The sequence below is a fragment of the Saimiri boliviensis genome, chromosome 17 (genome assembly GCF_048565385.1).
Source record: "Saimiri boliviensis isolate mSaiBol1 chromosome 17, mSaiBol1.pri, whole genome shotgun sequence".
Classification (NCBI taxonomy): Eukaryota; Metazoa; Chordata; class Mammalia; order Primates; family Cebidae; genus Saimiri; species Saimiri boliviensis.
Window position 1 is genome coordinate 19,970,375 of NC_133465.1, and position 27,210 is coordinate 19,997,584.

At 60.2% G+C, this 27,210-nt stretch overlaps 1 protein-coding gene across 2 annotated transcripts in view; it reads left to right on the forward strand.

Moving 5' to 3' along the window:
* Positions 1-3,353: 3,353 nt before the first annotated feature.
* The window catches only part of KCNJ12 (potassium inwardly rectifying channel subfamily J member 12), a 43,517-nt gene continuing 19,660 nt past the window's right edge, over positions 3,354-27,210 (forward strand). For both annotated transcript variants that reach the window (XM_074388324.1, XM_003929322.4), the window contains exon 1: positions 3,354-4,072. The gene's annotated coding sequence lies outside the window, so the exon portion shown is untranslated. The remainder of the gene's footprint in view (positions 4,073-27,210) is intronic.

Genomic DNA, 27,210 nt, shown 5'->3' on the forward strand with positions numbered 1-27,210 from the left:
TGGATGGCCAGCCAGTGTGTTCAGAAGAGAGTGGCTGAGGGGAGGGTGTCTGTGGCCTCAGGGACTTTGGCTATCTCTCCTAGAAGGGTGAAACTGGGCGTGCTGACAGCTCATTTCACATCTTGACAGTGGGAGGACTTGAGGGCCAAAGCCAGGCCAAGGTCTAGGGCAGACAGGGAAAGTCTCAGTGGGCTCTGGGGAGTAGGCATTCCTGGCTGGAAGGAGATGCTGGGACTCTGGGAACACTGGGTGCAGCTGCCTGCAGGCCAAGCAAAGCCGCCGGGGAAGGACCGTCTGGTTCTCACATCTCACTCGGTGATGGCCTTAGGCCTGCCACAGGCACATCGGCATTGTGGCATCAAGACGTGATTACCATGAGAGGCTGCAGCTCTGGGGCTCCGGCACACAGGGTGGCAAACCTAGCCTTTGGGACACCTGCCTTGGGCAGCTTAGTGGTCACAGAAGCCACCTCCCCTCTCTGGGCCTTGCTTTCCTCAAAACAAAGGCAGGATTCCAAATGAGCCCGGGAGCTCTTCCGCCTCCTGGGCCTGTGGCTCTGAGGACACTCAGATATGCAAAGGTATCCTGAGCAGCCAGTATGCCCACCCGAGGCTGGGAGAGACTGGGTGCAAGCAAGCCTCAGTCCCACTCCTGTCTTGGAGAAACTCCTATCCTGGAGGTGAAGAAAGAATCGGGATCAAGGGGAAGCCAGGCGCAGGGCACACAATTCAGGGCGTTGGGAGGGTGTGTGCGTCGTGGGACACCCGACTGCTGTTCGTCTCCTCGGCTGCTCCCATGGCTGTGCCGGGGAACTTACTACTCTCACGGCCTCGGTTGTCACTGTCAGCCCCATTTTACAGAGAGGGAAGCAAATCGTCAGCAGGGGACGTGTCCCAGGTCCCCTGTTGGGCAGTGTTGGCTCTGGGCTCAGTCCATTTGGCCCCACCTGGCCACCCTTGATACTGCCCCCTCCACGCTATAGGGGGCATGATGTCCCCTACTCTGGCTGCAGGCACACCCCAGGAGGGCTGTGAGCCCCTCTGCCCAGGTGAGGAGCCCTGAGGCAGATGTGTGAGCTGCCTAGAGAGAGATCTGCCCACATCCCTGCCTCTCTGTGTCCCAGCCCCTCCTGGAGGGAGGCTGGTGCCCAGCGGCCAGGCCCTTTGCTTTGAGGGGCCCGTAATGGCTGCTCATGGGTTGCAATTACAATTAAGAACTGAACTCTGCCCTGCAAGTGGGTTGGGAAGGTGGGACGTGGAGCTCAAGGGCAGTGGCCCAGTGAGTCAGGCTTGCATCTCTGCTGGGTGACCTTGGGCAAGACACTTGCCCTCTTTGTGAAGTGGGTCTCATAATGGCTCTGGGGATGGGAGAGGGGACGGGCTGACACCTGGCCTGCCTCACACTGGCCATCTTGGGTGGTGACCCCTAGGCAGGGGCCCTGTGTGTGTATGGGGGCGATGGGGGTGTGTGTTCCAGGCTTGAGGATGCCCTGGGCGCAGCCCCTCGTCCCAGGAGCTATCAGAATCTTAGACCCAGAGGAGCCCTGAAGTGTTCCCGTTCATTCCCTTGCCCCTCTTTGGGCCCACAGAGTAAGGCTTCAAGGGAGGGGTGTCCCAGGCCCCATTCCTCTTGGGACAGCTGAGTGGTCTCTGAGGGTGGAAGCGGGGCTGGTGAGAGGCTTCTTCCGCACTGGCTTGGGCTTCCCCATCTGGGAAACAGAGGAGGGGCAGGTGGGGAGCTGAGTCATTTCCCTCCATGGTCACTTGGAGGGAGAAGGAGGAAGTTTCCTGAGAGCTTTCAGTCCCCTGGGAGGCTGTTCTCCCAGGAGGAGGAGGAAATCAGGACACAGTGTGCCAGGCAGGGCGGGGCGGGGGCTGCAGTCTCCTGCCATGCCCCTTCTCTCTCCACTGCAGGTCTAAGTTGGGGACACACCTGGTTCTGAGTGCTGGTTCCACCGTCCAGTAGCTCTGTAATTAAGCAAGTGACCACCCCTCTGTGCCTCAGTTCCTTCATTTGTAAAATGGAGCCAACGAGCTTGTCTCCCCCAGAGGGCCACAGTGGTAACGAAATCATTCTAGCTGGGGCCGTAGCACAGAACTCAGCACATATTGAGTGCTCATCCTGACCGTCTGACCCCAGGACAAGTGCTAAGCGCTTTAGGTATACTCATCTCATTTAATTCTTGCAGCAGCTCCGTAAGGATAGTGAGTTGTACTGACAACAGGGAAATGGAGGTGCTGAGTGGTGAAGTGACCTGTTTCCGCAGCTGGTCAGTTGAGGAGGTGGGATCCAAACTCAGGGCAGACTGAGGTCAGTGAGTGCTGGCCTGGACTGCACCCACCAGCTGCCTGGGGCCAGGATCCTTGGGCTGGTGGGACCTGCAGATCACTCTGGTCTGAGCTGCCAGCAATCTGGGCGCGGGCCAGAGAGCCGTCCTCCTTGGTTAGAATCCTGCAGCCAGCCTCCCTGCTGTGCAGACACATAATTATATTTCACATTAAAGGGGAAGCTGGAGGCCAAGGGGGCCAAGGAGCCCTTTGAGGCTCATGCTCTGGGCACAGATTGGCCTCCTCGGCCCAATTCTGAGGCCCTAGGGATGAGCTGGGGGTCAGACCAGTGACAAAATGGGGTTTCCCTGGGTCAATGTCCAGGCGGGCAGGTCTGTCTGCCAGGATGAAAGGCTTGGCCCCTGCAGGAGGCCCAGAGATATGAGGCCCAGACAATAGGCCTCAGAAGGCTGGGAGGGCAGGGCATTTGGGGACAGGCTGGGAAGAAAGCCTGTGCCTCCAGAGACAGGGGTTGGAAAGAGAAGGGGGTCACATGGGGGATCCGGTCGGCAGGGAGAGGTCCAGGGAGGAGCACAGAGAAGGCAGGAGATGGGAGAAGTCAAGCAGAGCTCCTGATAGAGAGGAGAAAAATGCTGTTAGGGTGGGATGGTGTGTGTAGAGGGGTGTGTGCCCGGTGTGCAGGGGGAAAGGGTTTCGTAGGAATGCACGAGCTTAGACCTGTGTGTGCGTGTGCACACGTGCAGATACCAGCCTGCATGTGCACATATAAGCGTGTGTGCCCCTGTGCACCTGCGAACATCATGCATGTAGGGGCATGTATTTTGCATGTGTATATATGACACCCGAGATTGTGTATCCGGCTGTGTGGATGCCTCTTCAAGATTCCCTTGCCTGTATGTTTATGCCTGTATGTGTGCTCGCCATGCACCTGGGTGTGCGCGCGTGTCCCCCGGGGGACGTGCCTGCATGTGTGTGTATGTATGTGTGCGCGCATGTCCCCGGGAAGACGTGCCTGTGTGTGTGTGTGTGTGTGTGTGTGTGTGTCTGTGTGTCTGTGTGTATGTGTGTCTGCGCGCGCGCGCGCATCCGAGTGCGCAAGTGGCTGGCGGTGTGTGTGTAGGGGGCGGCCCGGGACTAGGAGGGGCTCCGGGCCAGGCCGGAGCCGTGGTAGGCGGGTGCAGCGGCGGCGCGGCGCGGGGCGGGCGTGCTCTCCGCGGAGAGTTAGAGGAGTTGCCGAGCTGAGCTCCGGTGGAGCTAGGCGCGGAGCTGGGTGCGCGCCGAGCCTCTGCCTCCCGCCGCCTCCTCGCCCTCCATTCCTCGCTACCCGTCTTCTCCCGGCCACGCCGCCGCTGCTGCCGCCTCCCTGGGAACAGTAGCCGGGGGAGGGGGATTGGCGCGGTCGGAGCCTGCGAGGAGCTGCGGGGCGCCGGGGCGTAGGGGAGCGCGCCTGGCCCTGCCCGGGATCAGATAACAGCCGGCGGGGGAGGGGGTGGGCTGGCCGTGCTCACAGCCTGACCGAGGGACAGACGCCAGCCGCCCCGGCCCGAGCGAACGCCCAGCGGCCGGGGGCGCCGTCCAGGCGCGCGCCCCCGACCCGTGGCTGGACCCAGGCGATCCGCTTAGCGGACCGACTAGCCCCCTCGGCATGGAGCGCCCCCGGGGGCTGCCCTGAAGCGGTGGCGGCAGCGGCGGCGATGCAGCCACCGCGGCAGCTGCCGGGGCCAGGAACGGCCGCCCGGAGCTGGGAGGACGCCGAGCGCGCCGCGCCCCGGCCACTGACCGAGGTAAGTGCGCGGCCGTGGGCGCATGGTCCCCCGGGGGCCCGGCCCCAGTTCCCCTCAGGCTGCCCCCCGCCACTAGCCCGGCCCGGAGCGAGCACGAGGTGGTGCAGCAACAGGGAAGGTGGAGCGGGAGGGTGTTTTCTTCCTCTGGTTTTCATTTTTTTTCCTTCCTTGGTGAGACATCGGAGGAAATGCTGACTGTGAGCTTTTCTTTCCCTGCCATGTCTCCGGCTACCACCACAAGGAACTTTGCTCCTGGCTAACCTTCGTCCTGGGGGGCGCTCCGGGAAACTTTGAGGAGCCCTCGGTTCCCCTCTGGCTGGTTTGCACTAGGGGGCTCGGGAGGGAGCCTGCGGAAGCTCTCGGGCGCGACGCACGGGTCTTAGGCTTGACCTTCCCAGAGACCCCGCGATCGAGGTGGGGCTCAGAGGCGGGCGCCGGGGCTATATGAGCCGCCCCGAGAATGCCTCCCGCCAGAGACCTGCGGGTCCCTGGAGTCTTGTCTCTTTCTCACCTCCCGTGCTGTAACGGAGTAAAAATATTCTGGAAATGATTCCATGCCAGCTAGTCAGCCAAGTCCAGAGGCTCCCTTTTGCTTTTAGAAGTCGGCCTTGATCTCCGAGGGGATGGCCGCTGGCTGAGAAGCTCCCAGGGTTTCAGGGCCAGGGTCTACCCTGCACGCGCACGGCCTCTCCGAGCGCCCCGGGGGAGCGGGGCAGGAATCGGGGACTCTTGGACAGAGGCGGGTGGGGTGGGGCGCTCTTTGGGGGGTTAAGATGGGAGTGGAGGCCCAAGCGAGTGCCTGTGCCTCGTTTTGATCCAGCGGGCACATGTCATGTGAATATTTTGAAACCTGTGTTCGGAATGGGGGTCAAAGTGTTTCTTTGGGGTCGGTCTTGTTCTGGGAGGTTCTCCTGCCTCCTCACAGCCTGGACTCGCTGGGACCTGGGACCTCCCCCTCCCCATTTCCCAGGGGGCGTTCCCATCTCCGAGTGCGGCGCTGCCTGTGGCCATTTCTAGTTTCTTTTTTGCTCCTCTATACCCAGGCTCGAGCCCTGCAATAAAGCGTTGGGGACCTCCTGGCCCCCACATCCGCGCCCCCAAACCCCGGCTCCCAGGCTCGGTTTCCGAGAGTGCCGAGGCGCCCACACACCGCTGAAATCGGCAGCCGCCTTTGGAAGGTGCGAACCCGGAAGGCGTTAGCCTTCGGCCTAGCCTTCGCCCCCTCTGACGTGCCAGAGGAGGGCCGGTCCCGGGCCGCGCGGCTGGACCCCAGCCTCCTTCCGCGGCGCTGCCCCTCCGCGGCCCCTCCTCGCGCAGCTCCGCCCTGGACCGCCGCCCTGTGGCGGGCGAGGGTCAGGGAGGAGAGGTGCATCTCCGCCCTTGGCGCCTGTGGAGGCTCGCGCTCTTTTTGAGGGGTACTCCTTCCCGTATTCTAAGAAGAGCCCCTCAGTGTCTGCTGGGGACCCCCGCAAGAGACTTCTCAGCAAAGTCTGCCCCTCAGTTCTCTGGTGACACCTCCAACAACCAGGGGACCTGAGGTTGGCGGCCCTAGGATGGGGACTCCGCGGGGGCCTGCCATTTGGTGGTGCCACGCCCCCTGAGAGAGAGTAGGGAGTGAGGGGTGAAGGGGCTCACTCGAGCACCCTGGGGACGAGGATGGTGGCTCCAGTGTGCTGGGCCACAGGGACATCCCTCTTCTCCACCAGAGCGCTGCTGTGGGCATACAATAGGCACTCTGTAAATGCTGGCTGTTGACTCAGAGCTGGCAGGTAGGGACTCCAAGTCCCCTATCACCTCCTTTTAGCCCTTCCAGAGGAGGGCATGGCTGACACCCCCCTCCCCAGCACCGAAGGGGTGGAGCCTTCTCTGGGAGGGGCAGGACCTGAGCTGTCAGTCCATCTCTGGACACTCCCCCTGCAGCTACTCCGTCAAACACCCAGAGGGTTTCCAGGCTGCCGGAGGACCCCTCCAGGAATGTGCCTCACTGCGCTGGGAGGAAGAGGTGCCTGGGAGGTGGTAGAGGGGTCTCGCCTAAATCTACCCTGCAGTGGGTTGTGTTTGGACAGATGCCTTCACCTAGCTGTCCCCACCCCAGGGGCTTGCCCCACCAGCCTTCCTGCCCCAGGGCCATGGTGTCCCCATCCTCTGGTCTCCTCGAAGCAGGACAAGGTAACACTGAGTGGCCATGCAACAGCAAAGTAATGATGGCAGTGATCACAGTAGTCGAAGCAGCAGCAGCTGCAGCTCTGCAGCACAGGGCCACTTCTGCCTGGCCAGGCCTCCAGTACCCTGGGCCACAGTTGGCAGTACCAAGCATGGCACCCGGAGGCCTTGGCATACGGCTGGATCGGAAGTGACTGCATCATCACTGTCATCAACCTCTGTGGCCCTCGCCAGGTCCCCAGGCAGAAGGCTACTGGTACACACGGTGCCCACCCAGTAGCCACCCTCAGCCCCTGCTCCCACGCCCAGCTCTGGGCTGTGCCCTTCCTCCAACAGGCGCAGCTGGTGCCTGTGGCTGGGCCCTGGCCAGGGCATTACTGTGAGAGACCCGTGGGCACACCTGCCCCTCCCTGGGCCTACCCTTGGAGCCCTGCCTCAGGCTGGCATGGAGGAGAGTCAGGGAGGGGGCAGCTTGCTGGTGACAGGAGGAGTGGAGGCTTGGCCAGCCACATGGGAGGTGCGGTGGGCAAGGGCTTCAGCCCCACGGGATGGCTGTGCCGGGAACTGGCAGCGTGCTAGGGACACGGCAGCAGGGAAAGGCTGAAGATGAAAGAGAGCTGGCCTGAAACTGGGCCGTGTGCAGGTTGGCCAGAGCTTCAGAGGCGCCACGGGGGTGGGGGCGGGGAGGCTGGGCAGAGGCAGGTGGGTTTTCCGAGGTGCTGGGCTCAGGGCAGGCCCAGAGCCCCCACTGGCCACTGGCCAAGGACCCATCCCTCAGCCAGCTGACTTAATTTTCTAATGGCCTGCCAGTGTAGAGGGTGGCATTAGCTCCATTTGTGCAGACAGGGATTGGAGACCCAGGAGGCACTGGAGGCAGCAGCCTGCCGTCCTCAGACCCGGAGCCCTGGTGCTTTCCCAGGAGCAGAACTGCTCCTTCCCTCATTCCGCAGACAGGCCGCTCAGGGGCGCTTGACTGTCAGGCTGGCCTTCTCCCTGCCTCACCACCAGGCAGGTCCCACACAGGGACTGGGGCCTGCATGCCATCCCAGCTCCCGGGAGTTCTATCCCTAGGACCTAGTGAAGCCCTGGCATACAGTAGGTGCTCAGTAAATGCTCCGTGATTCCATGTCTGGACTGTTTTTTTCCAGCCGCAGAGGCCCCACTGTGCTGGTAAGAACTGTGGGGGCTGTGAGTTCTGGGGCTGGAGTTCCCAGACCGTTTCCTAGCTGTGACTCTGCGCTGGGTAGACATACAGAAGTACTTAATAAGTGGGTATTGCATTTGGGGAGATCCTGCCCCTGCCCTCAGGGATCTCACTGTCTCAGAGGAGACTCTTGGGCAGATGGGCGGGGCAAGAGAGGCAGGTGTTGCAGCCGAGATCGGGTCACTCTTCCTGGCCTCAGTTCATCATCTGTGAAGTGGGACTGAAGCCTGGGCCGGGAGGCTCCCGAGAGTGCCCATGATGGGGCAGCAGGAACGTGAGACTTGGAGTATGCCTCTAGGAGGTGGGCGTGGGGAGGGGCAGGTCTCAGTAGAAATGGGCGAGTGGAGAGGGGGATCTGGGAAGGAGAAGGCGTGAGCGTTTGTGGAGCGGGAGCCTGGGGAGCTCATTTCCATCCAGGCTTCCCTTGGACATCTGGGAAACAGGCCCAGGGGAGGGCAGCACTTTGCTGCAGCAGTGGGCCCCAGATGGCAGTGGGCCCCGAGGCAGGCCTCCTGTTTCCTGGTGCGTCCTCAGTGTCCCCCAGACCCCGCCACCACTGGTGCTCCATAGCTCACGCCTTCCTGCCCGGCTGCTGAAGTGGCGGCGTGAGACTGTGGGGACCTTGAGGACCCCCGCCCAGCCCTGTAATTAGCCTTCAGCTCTGCATGGTTGGGCATGGCTCCATTTGCTTGGCCAGATAAGAGAGGGAACCCCCTTCTCAGCTGCCCCAGGGAGCACTTCCTCCGTGGCTGTGCATTAATGCTGTCCTGGAGTCAGTGGGCACAGCCTCCTGATCCTGCCTGACTCCCCACCCACCTGGACCGAGCCCTTCCTCCTGCCTGGGCAGCCAAAGCCTCCCTCTCCTGCCCTCACCTGCAGGCCGGGCCTCTTTGAAGGACTCAGGCTTGGAGAGGGGCCAGGGAACAAACAATAAAGATTATGGAGTGGCGGCTCCCACTAGAGCCACTCTGGGCATTGTTCCTTGAGCACCTACTCTGTGTCTGGTGCACTCTGGGTGTTAGGGCCCTCCGCCGATTCCCACCAAACTCCTCCCCGGGGCCCTCAGGGCCCTGCGCAGTCTGGCCTCCCTCCCAGCACTCTTGCTGCCTCCCCGGGGCCACCCTGCTGCCTGCCTTGCCGTGCCTCCAACAGATCAGGCCCGCTCCTACCTCAGGGCCTTTGCACATGCTGCTGTCTCTGCCTGGAATGCTCTTCCCCAGATCTCTGCACGGCCCCTCCCTCACTACCTTTATGTCCTGCTCAGATGCCACCCTCTTTATTAGGCCCCCCCTTACTGCCCAGCAGGCCGCTGCAGCCTCGCTTTCCCCCATGGCCCTCTTCCTGCCTTATTTTCCTCTGTAGAACTTCGTGCCTCTGCCACAGTGTCCTTTATTTGCCTATCTTGTTCATCGTCCATCTCTCCCTTGGAACAGGAGCTCCTCTTTGCGGGCCTGCTCTACCACAGCTGTGTCCCCAGCGCCTAAGCGGTAGGCAGGAGACAGGAGATGGCAGGCACCCAGTACACACGGGGCGTGAATGTGCTGCTTCAGCCATGCCTGGTGCCTGACATGCAGCGAGTGCTTGGTAGCAATGTTAGCTGGCATTGTCAGCCCATTCTGCAGATGAGAAAACTGAGCCCTGGAGAGGTCATGTCATTGTCCTAGAACTGTGGCACTTGTCTCTGAGCCTTTGGCCTGCCATCTGCCTGGGCGAGCGGGAGGGAGCTGGGGCTTCCTTCAGGCCCCCGCTCCGGGTGGAGGGCTTTATGTCTGTAACCTCGCTGCTTCAAGCTCCAAGCCCTGCTGTGTCCCCTGGCACTCGGCCTGCTCCGGCTCAGGGTGTCCGCGTCCCACTCCTTCCCAGGATCACGAGCCATTCCCGTGGTAGATCCCAGCAAACTGAGGCCCGAGGCGTGGGCCTGCCGTCTCTCAGCTGGTGGCTGATGCCTTTCTCCTGCCTTCGGTACACACCTCTGGGGGGGTGGCTTTGGCGGGGGGAGCTGGCAGGGAGGGGACAGTGTTTCTGTTTCTTGCCCAGTTAAACATTCTAGACTCCCAGTGGTCACTGAGTTTCATGTCAGTGCATTTCACCTCGCCTTTCCAGTCTTTTTTTTTTTTTTTTTTTTAACATGACCCTCAGGTTTAAAAATTTTAAAAAATGTTTACAATTTGCAGTGTAAAGTCAACTCCAGTGGCTTTAGTGAGCAGCAGCGATCACCTCTGAACTGTAGAGACCGGAATGCTTTCTGCTTGCCTGAGCACGGCCTGGCCCTCCTCCCCCGGATGTCCACGTTGCCTCAGAAAAGACAGGGCTGGTGGCTCCATTTGTGGGGAGCAGACAGGTTCTGGACCTGGGCCTCAGCCAGGTGTTCCCTGTCAGCCAGGTGTGCCCAGACAAGGTGTGCCAGGACCAGGTGTGCCGGGACGGGGCCTTGTCTCCTGCGGCTCACCTGGGGAGTAGGGGCAGAAAAGGACACCAGGTAATGGTGACCGGCAGCAGGGATCCTTCGCAGCCCTCCCTGCCTGCCTCCACCCCAGAGGGTGTACATGAGGGTGCGACGGGGCACCTTCACCGTGGGAGCGGGCATCCTGGGGCCCAAGAGGGTCCCCACAGCCCGAGGTCACACGATTCCCAGAGGAAGCCTGGGGCGCAGCCTTGAGGCCGCAGACCCTCTGTCCCTGAAGCTTCCAGGCAGCTGTTTGGGAACTTGGCAGGGGAGGGGCCGGGGAGGAGGGAGCGTGTGAAGACTGGGGTGTGTATGACGGAGAGGCTGAAAGGCTGGGGGCAGGAGAGGTCACGGGGGATGGAGTGGCCTGGTGGCCGGAGGTGTGCCCTCGCCCCTGCCCGCCCCAATTGCTCCAGCTGCAGCCGGCCCGAGCTGGCGGCTCCAGGCCTGCAATTCTCCAGCACTTAAAGCAAAAATAAATCGCTGCCAGCAGCTGGCGTTCTGTGTGGCAGCAGCCGAGCCGCCCCCGCCCCGACCCTCTGCCTCGGGGCTCCTGGTTCCAGGCCAAGCCAGGCTTCCATTCAGGCCTGGGGCACTGAGGCCAGGGAGGGCCATGGGGAGCTGGGCGTGGCCCAGAGGGGGCGGGTCCTGGCATGATCACAGGGAGGCCAGAGGCGGATGGACAGCTGGGGCTGCAGGGGTGCTGGGATCTGGGGCAGGTTGGGGGTGCTCAAAAGCGGGGCTTCCGGCAGTCTTGGGTCTTGTGGAAATACGGGCCGGGAGGGGCAAACTCGGGGGTCACGGCCACCTGTTTGGCTCTGGGGATCCCCATTCACAAGCTACCCCCAGCCTGTCCCCTGGGTGCCCCTTCCTTTCCATCCCCTCCCTTCCCTTTCCAGAGAATCCTAGAGGTCCTGACTTGTCAGGTATTCGTGTGGTGGGCTCTGAGCATGTAGGATTTTGGCCTCATTCCTGAGCTCAGCAGGTGGCTGGGGACGTGGCCTGCACCAGACCCCTGTCTGAGGGGCTGACATCTCAGTGGGTGGGGCAAGATGAAATAGACAAGAAACACATGAGCCATCACAGACGTTGTCGTGTTTTGTTGACTATGACAGTTTTTAATTCTAAGAGTGTTATGTGCTCACAGTAAAGTGATAAACTATTGTAAGGGGAAAAGCGAGTCTCTCCTCCTCACCCCCTGCCTCCCCCACCAGCAAGCTTCATGTCCTCGCGGTGACCATCACTGGAGAGCCTTCTGGGTTTCTCAGTGCTTATGCAGACGTGAATATGTGAACGGAGGCATAGAAACGTGCTAATGTTGAAGTTGCCTTTGCTTTTCAATTCACGTGGGATCGGTGCATACATGTCATGGCGTCCCCTGCACCATGCGTGCTGATGTGTGGTGCCCGTGCCCACAGGACCTGGGGTCTCAGCCTGTCTTCCTGGGCATGGGTTGAGGGCTGAGTCTTGGGACTGTAGTGTCATTTGTGGTGTCTGAATGCACAGAGCCACCGAAGTCCGTGAGTCATGGGTTCTTTTCGTTGTCGTCTTAGCTGCGTTGAGACGCAGATCCTGGAATTGCAGAATGGGTGCTTTAAGAACCAGGAGAGGCGCTGAGTCCTTGCCTGTGCCTCCTTCCTCGGATCCCTCTGGAGTTGGGATAATCCAGATCTCCCGCCTCCATCCCCAGAGCTCAGAGGGTCTGGGGGACTTGGGAGTCACAGCCCAGCCCCGGCTGCAGTCGAGTCCCACAGGGCTTTGGGACCCCTGGGCGAACCTGGCTCCCATGCAGGGCAGAGTAGACACGGAGCTCTGAGGGGCGCTCACTGCCGCTCCAGCTGGGGTCCTTGCCTCTCTTGTTCCCTTAGCCTTGACCTCCTGGAAGCAGGGTCACTTGCTCTTTCACTGTCTTCAGGCCGCACAGGCCTCTGAGTGGGGAATGTCACTTTGACCTGTCTCTAAGCTTCCACATCAGTGCTTGTCCCCGCCTTGTCATTCCTCGGAACTCGGCCTGAGACGCATCAGGAGGGTCCCGCTGGGCTCCACCAGGACCCCTTATTAGAAAAGATCTGATACACCGATTGGGAGAGGGACCAGTCCGTGTCACTCTCAGTATCTGTGTCAGTATCTGTGGGGATCAGATACTGACCCCTGGTCCCCTTCTTTCATGAGCCGCGGTTTCCCTGTTTGTGAAACAGGCAGGCAGTCCACTCCCATATCTGGGCATCGATTCTCTCCTCCCCTCTGGGCTCAGACCCTGCAGGCAGGACAGGGCAGCTTCCTGGCCTCCCTGCTCCCCACTCTGCTGTGTGGCCGGAGGCTCAGCCCTGCCATTACCTCGGCCTGCTGGGCTGCAAGCTGTCAGCAGCACCTGCCCAGCCAGAGCAGCCAGGTCCCTCCCCAGGCCCTGGGAGCCTTGAAGACCGCTGGAGGCAGTGCCCCAGGAGCAGCCATAGAGTGGCCCAGGCCCTCCGGGGGTGGGAGTATGTAACAGAGGAGACCCTACTGCCCTCCTCTTCTCCTCTGCGGGGTGGAGGCTGGCCTGGGCCCTGGAACAGCCTCCGGGCCACCCATGGGTCCTGGCCTCCATCCCACAGTGGATGCCCTGACCCTGCAGCTCCAGGGCCCATGATCAGGGTCTTGGTGGCCTCAGGACCCGCTGTGGCTGGGTGGGGATGCCCCAGTTCAAAAGCAGGTAATAGAGAGGAGACTAGGAGGACAGTGGGTGCGGAGCAGGAGCCCTGGGAGCCTCAGTGTCCCCCCTGGGAAATGGGAACACCAGAGAAAGTGGGGTGGGCAAACCCACACGCCTACCATTTTGTCTGGGGTGTGGCAGGAGCACTGGGGCAGGAGTCTGGCGGCACCACCAACCAGGTGCCGGAGAGAAAGCAGAGGCAGGGATTGGGGGGGCGGCAAGCCAGTGAGACCCGTGTCCGTTTCCCGCTGCCACCACCTAACAGATGCCCACGGACTGGGTCCCCTAAAACAATGCAAATGCAGTGTCCCCGGTTCTGGAGGCCAGACATCTGAAACCGAAGTGTCTGCAGGGCTGGTTCCTCGTGGAGCCTCGGAGGGAGAAGCCGTTCTGGGGCTCTCCCCCTGCTTCTGGGGGCTCCCGGCAGTCCCAGCGTTCCTCAGCTTGCGGGCCTCACTGCGGTCTCTGCCTGTGTCTTTCCACGTTCCCCTCTCCCTGTGCTTCCTCTAGCTCTCTTCGCTCGTGCCCTTTGTCTTTTGAGACAGCGTTGCTCTGTCACTCATGGCTCACTGTGGCCTGAAATTCCCAGGCTCAGGTGATCCTCCTGCCTTGGCCTCCCAAGTAGTCGCCGGGATTACAGACATACACCACTGTGCCTGGCAAATTTTTTGTTTTTACAATTTTTAAGAATTGTTTTTAATTATTATTATTTTTTGAGACGGAGTTTCACTCTGTCGCCAGGCTGGAGTGCAGTGGCGTGATCTCGGCTCACTGCAACCTCCACCTCCCGGGTTCAAGCGATTCTCCTGCCTCAGCCTCGTGAGTAGCTGGGACTACAGGCATGCATTACCAAGCCCGGCTAATTTTTGTATTTTTAGTAGAGACGGGGTTTCACCATGTTGGCCAGGATGGTCTCAAACTCTTGACCCCGTGATCCACCTGCGTCGGCCTCCCAGAGTGCTGGGATTACAGGTGTGAGCCACTGTGCCAGGACCTCGAAGTCTAAGGACACTTGTCATTAAACGTGGGGCCCACCCTAATACAGGATGGTCTGACATCCAAACTCTTCTGTTAATTATACTTGCAAATGCTCTTTTCCTCTGAATAAGGTCATATTCACAGGTTCTATGTGGACATCTCTTTGGGGAGGGCCCTGTTCAGCCACTACTCCTGGCTAACTTTAATATACCACCCTGCATCCTTTTTCTCTCTCTCTTTTTTGAGACAGAGTTTTGCTCTGTCACCAGGTGCCAGGCTGGAGTGCAGTGGCACAATCTCAGCTCACTGCAACCTCCACCTCCTGGGTTCAAGCAATTCTCCTGCCTCAGCCTCTCAGGTAGCTGGGACTACAGGCACGCGCCACCACGCCCAACTAATTTTTGTATTTTTAGTAGAGACGGGGTTTCACTATGTTGGCCAGGACGGTCTCGATTTCTTGACCTCGTGATCCGCCTGCCTCAGCCTCCCAAAGTGCTGGGATTACGGACGTGAGCCACTGTGCCAGGCCATCCTTTTTCTCGTTTAAGAAACGTGCACAGTGGCTCCTGCCTGTAATCTCAGCACTTTGGGAGGCCGAGGTGGGCGGATCACGAGGTCAGGAGTTTGAGACAAGTCTGGTCAACATGGTGAAACTGCCCCCCTGTCTCTACGAAAGATTCAAAAACATTAGCCGGGTGTGGTGCTGTGAGCCTGTAATCCCAGTTACTCGGGAGGCTGAGGCAGGAGAATGGCTTTAACCCGGGAGGCGGAGGGCCACTGCACTCCAGCCTGGGTGACAGGGCGAGACTCCATCTCAAAAAAAAAGGAATGTGCTCGGTTTTAGAAAACTCTTCGGAGACCTGGAGCACTGGGGTGCGGTGTTTTGGGATCTGCTCCCAGCAGTGCGTCCTCGGGAAGTTTCCCAGCTGTCTGTGCCTCAGTTTCCTCACCGGGAAGTGGAGCTGTGAACGGTCCTTCCCCTGTCAGAGGCTATGGGAGATGACACCTTTTATTATTATATCTGTCAGCAACTGGTTTGAACAGCTAACTGGTATTTCTGCAGGAGGCTGGATGTCTGTTTAGTGAACCTCCTCCCTGATGCGCTGACTTTCAGGTTTCCCTGCAGCCGTCCGCTGTCGGTGACGCAATACTGCTGTAATACCGGACAGTGAGGCCCTCCTGCCCTGGCTGTCCAAGAGAAAGTTCTGGAAATGGCCTGTTTGCTCGAGGGGCTGTGCCTTTGTGGTTTCGAACTGTCACCGCTGTGCCCTCCGAGGGTTGTGCCCTTGGCAGAGTTTGTGTGCACTGGGTCCCTACCTTCCACCCCTCCAGCTGAGGCCACCGGTCCTGGCGGTGAAGATGGCAACCCTGCTGCCATCCTTTTGCTTGGAACCCCCTTTGTTTTAGAGGTATAGTGGCTTTTCAAGTTAAAACCTCTTGTAGCTCCATTTCTGGCAGCTGCCAGCTCCTGCAGGGAGGGTGTTTTCCTGACCTTACCCTTCCTGGTGGGGGAGCCCTCAGGGAGTGGGGGGCATGTCCTGGCCACATGCCAGCCCTTTCTCATCCTCCTGGGTCTCTGCTGCTCACCCAGGGATGGGAAGGAGTGGCCTTCCTTCACAGATGCCCGAGTGGGGCATCGGGAGGACCTGCCACAGCTCATCCCGTCCCAGTGTTCCTGCCTGCTCCAGGCCATGGAGCTCGAGAGTGGGAGTCCCCACCGCCGGGAGGGAGGGGTGGGCTCACACCTGCCACCCCGTTGCCGCACCCTGGTCCCTCGGAGGTGGGTGTAGGTGGGATTGCTGTAATGACCCTTGGCCAAGGGAGCCTGGGTATCCTCGGCCCCTTCCTGTGGCTCCCGACTGTTGCCCGGAAATGTGGGAGCTCCAGCAATACGGATGGCCTGGCGGCGAACGCGGCAGCCGTGGTGTCACCGGGTGCCTTTATTTCTCAGGAAGCAGTGTGACGTCGTGCTGAGGCTTGGCACCCAGAAACAATAACGAAAATGACTGCTTGGCCAGCGCTGTGCTCAGTGCTTTCCCAAACGTTATCTCACTTAATTCTCAGAATGACCCAGCCAGGCAAGGAGTGGAGCTTGAGAGATGAGACCATGGCGGGAGGCGGTGGGCAAGCCGGGTTCGAACCCCAGTGGGGAAGCTTTGGTTCTCTCAAGAAGGCCTCGCTGGGCTCCCCCTTGATGGAAGGCAGGCAAATCCTGTGCCCGGAATCTGGGAGGCGTCTTGCTACTGAGATGTCTCTGGCTTGGAGTGGCAGCGCTGGACATGATCTGGGGGCCTGGATTGACCCGAGCTGCTCTCCCACCCCCATCTGCTGTGTGACTTGACGTAAGCCACGTCACCTCTCTGAACCTTATTTCCTTACTGTGAGAAATGGAGCCAAATTTACCCCATTTAAACTGCAATTGTGCAGGGAACTTCCCTGGCCAGGCGTTAGGCTGTTCCAGAATTCTCGATGATGGGGTCTGAGTCCTGCCATCCACAGGTGGAGAAACGGAGGCTGGGAGAAGGGGAGGGACTGCCCAGAGTCTTACCTCCCACTTGTGACCTCAGCCACAAAGCATGGCTGGTCCAGGTGCCTCTTTCTTATTCCGAGACCAAGCTAGGAGAGGCCACTGCCTGAGCACTGCTGTGTGCTGGGGACACAGGCAGCAGAGACTCTGCTCTCAGGGTGGGGCTGCCCCTTCACCCGTTCCCTAGAGGTGAAATGGCCTCTCTCTGTGTGTGCCACGTCCCGGAGCCCTCGTCCCCGGGCTGGGCTCAGGCTTCCCATGGATCTGTGGACCCTGTGTGACGCCGCAGGCTGTGGTGGCGGTGGCTTTACTGCTTGTGGAGTAAGTCGATGACTTGCTTACCCACTCACTCATTCACTTAACTTTGGGGACCCCCAATCCTGAGGGGGAAGCAGCTGTGCCGTCAGAGCCCCATGGCTGAGTGGAGGTCTCTGCAGAGGGTGGGGGTGCTATGGGGCAGGGACGGCTTCCTGGGGAAGAGGCCCTGGATTCTGGCCCCATGACAGGTTGGGGGCTGCTGTGGCATCTGTGTCCCCCAGGACCAGTGTTCAGCCCAGGGGAGCCCTTACAGAGCCTTTCAGAACCATCCCCAGGCCCTAGGCAGGTCCCCAGCCACCTGCCTCCTAGCCCTCCCCGGGACATGTGAACCCCCGAGTCCAGCCGTGGCCGGGCTCCTCAGGGCTGTCCGTCAGCCTTGCCGCCCCCCCACTGCACGTCCTGCTTCTGAACTGGGGTGCTGGTCCCGGACCCCTCTCCTGCTTCCTTCCAGAACCCACTCTCTCTTTCTTGGGCCCAGCCCCCAGGGCCCCACTCCTGCTCCGTGCCCGGCTTTCCGCCTCGAGGGTCCTTGGCTTTCCACCAGCAGGGTGACCACCTCTTTCACTGAGAAAATCAAAGAAGAGAATTTCCACTCATGCCCATCACAGCTCCCTTCCCCGTGATGGACTGCCACCCCTCACCCACAGGGCCCACCCCTCTCGCCTACCGAAGGCTATCGATGTCTAGAGGTGCTCTCCCTCCACTGGACCTGCACTACACCCTGGTTGAGAATTAATTCTTTGGAAGGTGATGACAGAGGGCCCCCCGGGACTGGCACTGCTCCCCAGGCCCTAGGATACTCCAGGGCACTGGACAAAGTCCTGCCCCATGGAGCTTCTGTGCCAGTGGACAACTGCCATAGACTCCATGGGAAAGAGATTCGCTTCTGGAGAAGGGGCCCAGACCCACGTGGAGTCAGTGCAGGAGCTGGGAGGACGTCCGGGGGAAGAGGGGCCCATGGCCAGAGGTGTACAGAGCCTGATCAAGGGGCAGGGGCATGGGGGCGGGGAGGGGAGCGATCGCAGGGTCTGGAGGCTGCAGAAGCATGTCTGGTTTTCTTTCTTTCCTTCCCTCCTTCTTTCTTGCTTATAACAATAAGCATTTCTTCCCGCTCCCTGGTCCAGGGTTTGGCTGTGGCTTTGCTGAGCTGCGGGGAGGAGCTGGGCTTGGCTCCGTTAGGTCGAAGTTGGTTGCAAATCTCCTTCGTATGTCTACTTCTCAACTTTTTTATCTTCTTGGAGGTGATCTTCAGTATTTTTTTCTTGGCGGCGAAATTCACATAAGATGAAATTAACCACTTAAAAGTGAACAATTCAGTGGTATTTAGTGCATTCACAAAGTTGTGTACCCACCACCTCTGTCTAGCTCCAAAACCTTTCCCCCACCCAGAAAGGAAGCCCTGTCCCCACCCCATCCCCTGGCAGCCACTAAACCACTTAACGCGGCTGTGGATCTTCCTAATCTGGACGTCGTCTGTGCGTGGGGCCCCGGCACCGGCAGCCTTCCGCGGCTGGCTTCCCCGTCTCCAGGCTCCGCCCTGGTGTGCCGTGTGTCGGCACCGCCTTCTTTGTCATGGCCGAGGCCGGCCTGGTGTGGATGGACACCCATTCTGCCTGCCCGTTTGTCCGTGGTGGACACTGGGCTGCTCGGCCTTTGGCACCTGTGAACGGTGCTGCCACGGACATGGGACACAGGGTCCCCTGGATGCCGGATTCCAGGTCTCTCCATGTTCCTAGAGGTGGAGTGGCTGGGCCTGCAGCAGCTCTGCCGAACTCTGGAGGAGCTGTTACCTTTGGAGGAGCCTCTGACTCTGGGGCACCCTCCCTGGAGCCCTCCAGCCTGAGTTATTGCTGTGCCCCGGGACCACCCCACAAGGCGGTTCCGCTGATCCCCAGCTTCTCCTCATGGCCGCCCCCTGCGATGCCTCAGCAACGTTTAGAACAGGTCACTAGTCACCTGGTTTGTCTGAACCTGCGTCCTCTGGGGGCACCTGCCTTTCGGCGCCCTGCCCAGCCCCGCTCCTCCGCCTCTCCTCCGGAGCATACTCCCTCTCCTGCACACCTGGCCTCCTCCAGCCCCAGGTTCAGGTCTAGCCCAGGCCTTCCTTCCCCTACCTGCCCAGATGACGTCTCCCCTGGGGTCTGCAGGCACCTGGATCCTACATGGCCAGAACGGGGCTCCCGCCTTCCTGGAGCCTGTGGGCCCCCCACTCCAGTCTCCTTGTCACTGGAAAGGGGACAGGCTGAAGACCTCCCCTGCCACCGGTCCTGCCTTGGCCAGTGGGTGGGAGGGCCAAACGTGCGGTCATGTCTGGCAAGGTGGCCTCCCAACTGTGGGGCATTGCATGGCTGCAGGCTCCGGGCCGGGGCTCCTCATCTGAAAGTGGCCGCAGGAGTCCCTGTCTCACTCACTTCCTAGGGCTGCGGTTGAGGGGGAACAGGGTGACTTACGCTGAGTGTGGCGGCGGGGCCTGCAGGCTCCTGGACAGCTTCCTTCCCTCTCTCCCGAGCTGCGATGACTTCGTGGGAGGAGGTGCAGCCTCCAGCAAAGCCTTCCTGAGAGTTCGTGTCCCCAGGCGTCAGTGTGAATAAGAGGCTGCCTTACCCCTTGCACACAGCACCGCTGGACCTAGCCGAGCAGGCTTCCCAGAGTCCACCGCACACTGCAGGCGCCCAGCACGTGCTCACTTGTAGGTCATGGAAGCCGGCTGTGTTTGCTCAGAGAACCCAGTCCAGTGGGCTGGGCCCTCAGGGAAAGATGGGTTTGGCTGCCGCAGCGGGGAGCAAAGGCAGATGGGGACACACGCCCCACCAACGGGGGCCCTCTGCCTCTGGCCCCACCAGGCTGCAGCTGCTTGAGGTGGGGGGCAGGAGCCCAGCTGGTGCCCGCTTGTTCATCATCTTGTTGGCACTTAGGACCGGCAGGAGCCCCACCAGGGCTGCACCCGGCACTGGCCTTGGGGGGGTGCCAAGCCACCTGGCTCCCTTGGCCTGGGAGTGTTGGTTCTATAGGGAGGGGGCTTCATGGGCTCCCCGCCCCCCACCAAGTGGGTTCAGAGAATGAGGCCTGAGACTGGCTGTGTAGACGGGTTGTCTAAATGTCAGACGGTTGCGGTCCATGGTGATGGCCACAGCACTGGGGCAGTGTAGACGGAGGTGGATGGTGGAGATAAGTGGAAGGCCTGAGGGTGGGTGTTGGGAGCGCGGTCAGGGCAACCTTGATGTTGTGACTGCAGGCACAGGCCATGTAGCTGGGTCTGAATTTCGCAGGCGACAGGTGTGTGTGGAGATGCAGGGGTGGTGGGGGGTGGGGAGGCCAGGACAGCAAGATGTGGACAGTGTCCCTGGGTCTGGGCACAGGTGGGGTCCTTAACTTCTGCCCTTCTTGCCCAGCCCCCTACTTTCTGGGGAGGGGCCGGAGGCAGCTCCCAGGCCTGGACTGGAATTGTAACTCCATGCACCTCCCTGCACGGCCACCATACCAACCCTCCCCTGCTCTCCCCTGCCCTCCCCTATTGGAAAGGACATTTGTCAGAAGCTTGTGCTGCTGAGGAGTTTCGGGGGCTGACTCATCGCTTTCTGTGCTGGAAAGTGCCAGTCCTTGTCCCCGTTTTGCAGATAGGGACACCGAGGCTCAGAGAGGTGGAGGGAATCTTCTGGAGCCCATGGTGCTTTCTCGAGCCATGGTAGAGGGGTCTGGGTCTGGCTGATGGGGCAGTCCTTGGAGGCCCCGCTTCAGGCCCTCAAACAGTCTGAGGCTGTCCCTGGAGGCCGGCTGTCCCCTGGGCTGACCTGCACACCCTGCGTCTCTGCCAGAGCCTCTACGGCCCCGGCCTCTGCGCGTGGCCTCCCCTCTGCCCCGGTACGTTTTTGCTCTTGCTCACGAGGAGCGCTGGCCATCTATCGGGCTAGCCCTGTCATGCCCCTCTGGGAGCCTCAGACCCCCATGCGTGTTGAGCCGCCAGCAGAGGGTGAAGGCCTGAGGGCAGCATGCCCGCAGACCCGGGGCCCTGGGCCCTCCACCTTGTCGTTCCGCGATTGCTGAGCTGAGCACCTGTTCCTTGCCAGGCGCTGGGATTGTCTCACTTAGTCTCCTCATGGCCCATTTTACAGATGAAGCCACAGGGGCCTGGAAGGCACAATTCAATCCTGTGTGTCTGACACCAGCCCCATGCCCCCAGGCCTCTACCCTGAGCAGTAGGGCAAACACCTCGCCGGTGGCCTGAGGCTGAGCCTCCTCCCAGGGCTGTGGAGCACGTGGCCTCTCTAAGCTTGGGGCCAAGGCTGCCACTCGGGGCACTGCTGGTCTCTAGCGCTGGCCTCTTACACCTCACCCACAGGACCCAGGCAAAGGAGGACAGCTTGGAGTAGCGAGGGGTTTGGTCTAGGCAGCGGTCGACCTGAAGCCCCCAGTGTGTGAAGGCCAGCTCCCTGGGCCTCAGTGCACTCATCGGTAAGATTATAATATCTATCTCGGGGGTCTCGTCACATGTGGACTAATGACATTTCAGTCAATGACAGATGGCGAGTACGTCCCGAATGGGCTGCGCTCTACAGGTGTACCACTTTTAATCTTTCATACTGTATTTTTGCTGTACCTTTTCAACGTTTAACTGTGTTTAGACACGCAGATGCTCCCCGTTGTGTTTCAGTTGCCTGTACATGCTATACAGCCCCGCAGCTGAGGAGCAGCAGGCCCCGCCACATGGCCTGGGTGTGCAGTAGGCGGTACCGTCTAGCCGTGTGTAGGTCTGTCTGTGACGTTAGCTCAGTGATGACATTGCCCGATAGCACATTTCTCAGCAGGTGTCCCCCTCGTTCATCCAGGCATCGTTGTCTGGTACTCGGGGGCTAAGCCTGCCTGACACATAGTAAGTGCTCAATAAACCTAAGCTCTCATTATAGATGTCTGTTGAGGTTCTAGAACAGACACAGGGCCCCTGCTCTTGCCTGCCCTGTGCTGGGTGAAGCAGTGGTTCTGAGATGAATCAGGACTGGAGGTGCAACTTGAGGCTGTGGGTGGGGAGGGTGAAGACAGTGACTGCCGGTGCGGTCAGGGCTGTGGCAGAGAGAAACCCTGGCATGGGCACCCTGGGAGGTGACCGGTGTGGCCTCAGACGTTGGAGGTGGGAACTGCTGGGAGTTTGGTGTTGCCAGGGGTAAACCATTAGAAATTATTTATTTTATTTCCAGAAATTCTTTCCAAGCCCTGCTGGGGGCCACAGCAAAGGGGTCCCTGGAAGTGCTAAGGGACCCCCAAGGCTGGCAGGCCTGGACAGAGACCATGATCACATCGGCTCCATGGGCTGCTTCCTGCTTTAACCCAGTGCGTGGCACAGAAACGTTGATGATGATGCCTGGGCAAGGTGGCTCACACCTGCAATCCCAGCATTTTGGGAGGCTGAGGCAGGAAGATTCCTTGAGGCCAGAAGTTTAAGACCAGCCTTGGCAATATAGTGAGACCCCATCTCTACACAAATGAAACATTAGCTGGGTGTGCTGGAGCATACCTGCAGTCCCAGCTACCCAGGAGGCTGAGGAGGGAGGATCACCTGAGCCCAGGAGTTCCAGGCTACACTGAGCTCTGATTAAGCCGCTGCACTCCAGGTTGGGTGACAGAGCAAGACCTTGCCTTTTTAAAAAAAAAAAAAAAAAAAAAAAACAAACCAGAACACAGGGCACAGTGACTCAATCCTGTAATCCCAGCACTTTGGGAGGCCAAAGCAGGAGGATCACTTGAGGCCAGGGGACCGAGACCAGCCTGGCCGACATGGCAAAACCTCATCTCTACTAAAAATACAAAAATTAGCCGGCATGGTGGCACCTGCCTCTAGGAGGCTGAGGCATGAGAGTCGCTTGAACCTAGGATGCAGAGGTTGCAGTGAGCCAAGATCGCGCCACTACACTCCAGTGAGACTGTCTTAAAAAAAAAAAAAAGAAAGAAAGAATGGATGCCATGGTAACAGGGATAGTGAAAGAATATTTCCTGATGCCAAGCCTGGCTCTGAGCTCTTTAGGAACTCATTCATCCTCATGACAGTCACATCATATTGCCCTCATGTTACAGATGGAGAAACTGATGCCAGAGGTGAAATGACCTGCCCAAGGTCTTACCATGACTGGGTGGCAGAGGTAGACAGACCTTGGGCACTGGCCTGGGGAAAGGGGAAGAGTATTTGGGGTTCAGCTGAGGCAGAGGAGTGGCTGGAGCCCCCCACTTGGTGGGCAGGGCCATTTCCAGAGCGTGGCTTGCCTGCCCCGCCTGCCTGGCTATGTGGCTTAGCATAGCCTTCCCTCCCTGGGCTCTGAGCCTCTGCAGCCAGCCCAGGAGGTCCTCGGGCTTCTCGGCTAGGCCACAGCCCTGCTGTCCCTGGGTCCCTGCCAGTCCTGTTATGGTGGCCGCCTTGGTTCCTTGGGAGCAGCTAGGGGCCAGGAGTCACTCCAAGGTGCCAGCTGCCCTGGCCTTGGGGTTGGAATGGGGGTGAGGGGCTGGCTGGGCTCTCAAGAGCTTGCTGAGGCTAGAGCCAGGTGCTACACACACCTGGACTCCTTGTTTCCCCTACAACCTTGAGACATCCTTAGCTAACAGGTAGGGAAACTGAGGCTCAGAGAGGGGCAGCCAGGAATCTGAGATGACACAGCCAGAGAGTCACAGAGCCAGCTGGCTGCAAAGCCCTGCCTCCCACTTTGCAGGTGACATGGATGACAACCACAGCTTCTACTTACCTGGTGCTTACTGAGCACAGGCCTGTGCTGGGCGGCAAGTCCTGGCATGCCCATTCCAGTCCTCCAAGGGGCTGTCCGTGCCCATCTTACAGATGAGGATACCGAGGCTCAGAGAGACATGCCGGTGCCTGGCTGGTGTTCTAGCCAGCTCAGCTCCCACTGGTCTCAGGAGCCAGTGGTTATGGGCTGTCTGGGGGTGGGCGTCAGCCTCGTGTGGATGGGGAGGGCCGTCCCGGTTGTGTTGAGGGGCCACTTCTCCCTGAGGATGACGACAAGAGGATGTGATTCAGAGGCTCTTCACAGTAGCCACTGTCCTAACCCCTGGACCCCTGGAGCCACCAGAGCCGGCCAAGCTGGGCCTCCACTCAGTTTCTGGGGGTGGGGCTGGGCATCAGGTTCTGGGCACCGTGGCTGTGGCCTCAGGCAGCCATGGGGACGGACTTCCCAGAGCCTCCCAGGGAGGCTTCCTGGATGCACGCAGGTGTTTGGGAGGGTCTGGCTGGGGTCATAATTCAAGGGGGTCTCCCAGGGCACAGATTGGAGCACATTGCCCCTCAAGGTCCTCGCTGTGTGACCCTGAGTGAATCTCTTTAGCTCTCTGGGCCTCAGCTTCCTCATCTTTAAAACAGATTTTCATGGGGTTGCTTGGGGACCACATTTGGGCGGCTGGATGACTGGCAGTAGAGTCATGGGCTTATTCCCCAGCTCTGCCTCTTACAGTCTGTTTGGCCTTGGGTAAGAAGCTTCGCTCTCGGAAGCTCAGTCTCCTCATCTGCCCAATGGGGATACCAGCAGACTCTTCCCTGCAGAGCTTTCTCAGGGCGCAGTGAGGCAGTCAAGGTAACGTCCCTGTGGCTGCGATCACAGTGCCTGCTGCAAGCTCTCTAGCAAAGGCCACCCCAAAGAACGCAGGAAGCCTCAGCTGCTCATCCCTGAGATCGCTGCCGAGTGGGGCTCCAGCGCCCGGCTGCCTGCGGGGAGCGGATCACCGGCGGCTCCATCCCCATGCACTCTTGTCTGATGAAATATAAATAGCACGCGATGTTTTCGAGCAAGGCTAGGGAAGCGTCTGTGGGTCGTCCTCCCCGCCCGGCAGAGGCTGATGAGCTGGCCTGGGGACGGGAAGGAGATGGGAGCTCCTGAATAAATCATCGTTGGAGCTGGGCTAATGCACTGGCCACGGGCAGTGTGTGCAATTAGTGCGTTAATTGTCCAGAGAGGATGACTTTGTGAGGGTGTGGCCGAGTCCGCCGGTTTGCAGAGTGCCTGATGTCTGGGGTGCCTGCCTTGGAAGCTCCATGACTCTGGGAAAGGACCCTGAGCCCAGGGACTAGGCCAGCTGGGCCTGACGTGGGGCCTCACTCTGCACTGCCCCCTCCAGCTCCCCCAGCAGCCCTCAGCTGGGGCTGACACAGGGCGCAGCAGGGAATAGCATGTGGACCGGGAGCAGAGCCTGGGGGCCGAGACTTGCCCCCGCCACCACCCCTCCCTTCTCCTTTTCTCCTTTCGGCCTCTGCTCCGTGGTTTGGTTTTGTTTTTTGCCTTTGAACCAAGGCTGTCCCAGACTTAGCCGCTCCTGCCCCGTTGCCAAGGTGACCAGACCATTCCTGCCACCCTTCGGTCACCGCCAGGACTGGGCGAGGCACACAGCCCTGGACGTGTGTGTGTGTCCATGCCTGTGTACATATGTGTACACAGACTCGCGGGGACCCCAGGGTGTACAGCCCCACGCGAATGTGGGCATGGATTCATTGTTTGGGGAAGGACGCAGGCTGAGTGTGTGCATGCTGGGGACACCCACAGGTGGACGGTACACACCCATGCGTGCCCACGCAGGCGCTCCCCGGTGGCGCCCCACACTTCTCTGGCACCGAGGCCCTGCCCAGCACCTCCTCTGGCCACTGGAGCCTCCTGCATGTGCTGCTGAGGGAATGAGCGTGTCCTCCCCTGCCTGGCAGCCCCTGTGGCCGGCGGCATCCAGACACCAGGCCAGACCTCTACGGCCCCCACTGCCCACAGCACGTGGAGCCATCCTTCCAAGGGGCTTCCTTGTTGTGGATAACTCTGGGACGTGTTCTATCCCCAGGAGGCCGGAGCCCGGGGATTCTCAGCAGTGACCTGCCCGTCTGTGCAGCCTTTCTGGCTGCTGTCCTGTCCCCATCTCATGTCCGCACTCCCCTGTGCTTCCTGGTGTTGCCTCCCAAGTAAACTCCCTCCTCCCAAATCCTTGACTGAAGATCTGTTTCTGGGGAAAGAACTGGAATGGCACACACGCTTGCCCCAGGCCGTGTGTCCGTGTACACATGCAACACGTTGCCGGCAGAGCCGTGGTGGCGAGCGCGGGCGCGTGCTGCACGTATTGTGTAGTGTGTGGTATGCTGGACCTGTTCTGGGCACTGTGCGCAGATGAATGTCTGCTGGGCCAGGGAGGCAGTATGGTGAGGCCCATTCCAAAGATGTGGAAACTGAGGCCAGGATGAATCCATAAAGTTGTGCCTTAGGGGTGGAGGAGGGGCAGGAGCTGGGATCCACCCTAGGAAGCAAGAATTTGTGCCCCCCCACAGGACGCTGGAGGTGGCAGGGGACACATTCATCTTCAGCCCCCACGGAGCACAGCTGGCGCCCCCCACACGCTTCTAGCCCTGCATCCCAGAGCCTGGGCGTATGCGCCCTTTCCAGGACAGCTGACGTCCATATGCTGCACAACCGTGTGGCCGTGGGGCTCTGGATTCCCTTTCTGATCCTATTTCTTCCTCTTCAGGCAAGGAGAGTCCCCGGCCGTGTCTCTTGGGGTTGTCAAGAGATGCACAAAGTAGGTCCTTTTCTTCCTGCTCATTTCTTCCTGCTCCAGGCATGAGAAAGCATTTCCTGGCCATCTCAGCAGCCACCCACCTGCTTTCTGAGCAGACATTGCTGGTCACACCTCTGCTCTGGGACAAATGTCCCGCTGGATCCCCTCTCAGAGAAAGACCGTAGGTCCAGGTGAAGTCAGCACAGCAGGGGTCAAACAGGAGCCAGGCATCAGGGCCCCACAGCTCCTGCCTCCTCACAGCACCAACTAGCTGCCACCAGAGGGATGGGGGAGAGGCAGGCAAGAGCCACATAGTCAGGGAAAGCTTCCTGGAGGAGGTGGTCCAAGCCAGGCCTGGAGAGGCTGTGGTGTCTCCTAGAGACACCAGGGCCAATGTGCGTGGTCAAGTCCCAGGTCTCCGTTTCCACAGCCTGGAAGCCCTGAATTTCTATCCCGGCCCTGCCATGGACTGGCTGCGTGTCCCTGGACATGGCACTCACCCTCTCCGAGCCCCAGTTTCTCACCTCTATCAAAAGAAACCGGTGTGAATGGAAGTGGCGTGTGTCACAGTGACGGGTGTTCCTGACGCATAGCAGTTGCGCAGTCCCAGTTTACTGGGGTTGGAAAACGTGTGTGGCAGTAAGAGGGCCGTGCAAGGCGGTGTGGGGTCAGAACGGCCTCTGCAGGCCCCCGCTCGCCACCGTCTAGCTGTGGGGTGCCTGAGTCTCCTCGCTGTGAAATCAGGCCATGTAGAGCCACCTGCCACCCAGGCCTAAGGGCGTGCAGGAAAATGTGCAGCTATTGCTGTCCAGACCCTTTCCTGTCTGTGGCCGTGAAGGGCTCCCCATCCCGCTGGGTGGGCTGCACGTGCGGAGGTGATCTGGGGGTGGGCAGCAAGCTCCTGGCCTCTGAGCGGCCTGCTGCCGCCCTGTCCCCTCTCAGAGCTCATTTCTCTGCCCCTCCCTCCTCTCTCCTCACACCCTGCCCTGTGTCCGGGGCCCAGGGTCCCGCTCCTCTTCCAGCCCTGCTGCCCCCCAGCCGGCCTCGAGTCCCTCTTCCCGGTGGTCCCACAGCCCCGCCTGCAGCCGGCATCTCCTGTGCTTCCCCGGTTTCCCCTGGAATGTCTGTCTCCCACCATGTGTGAGGAGCCGGGCGCAGGGCTGACCACCCTCTTCGCGCTGTACCCCGCACAGAGCCCGGCACAGGTTTGGTGCTCAGGGAAGACTCATTTGCGTAATGAACGAGGAATGAACAAGTGGCTGGATGGGTGGGCGAGGGGCCAGGCCGCCCT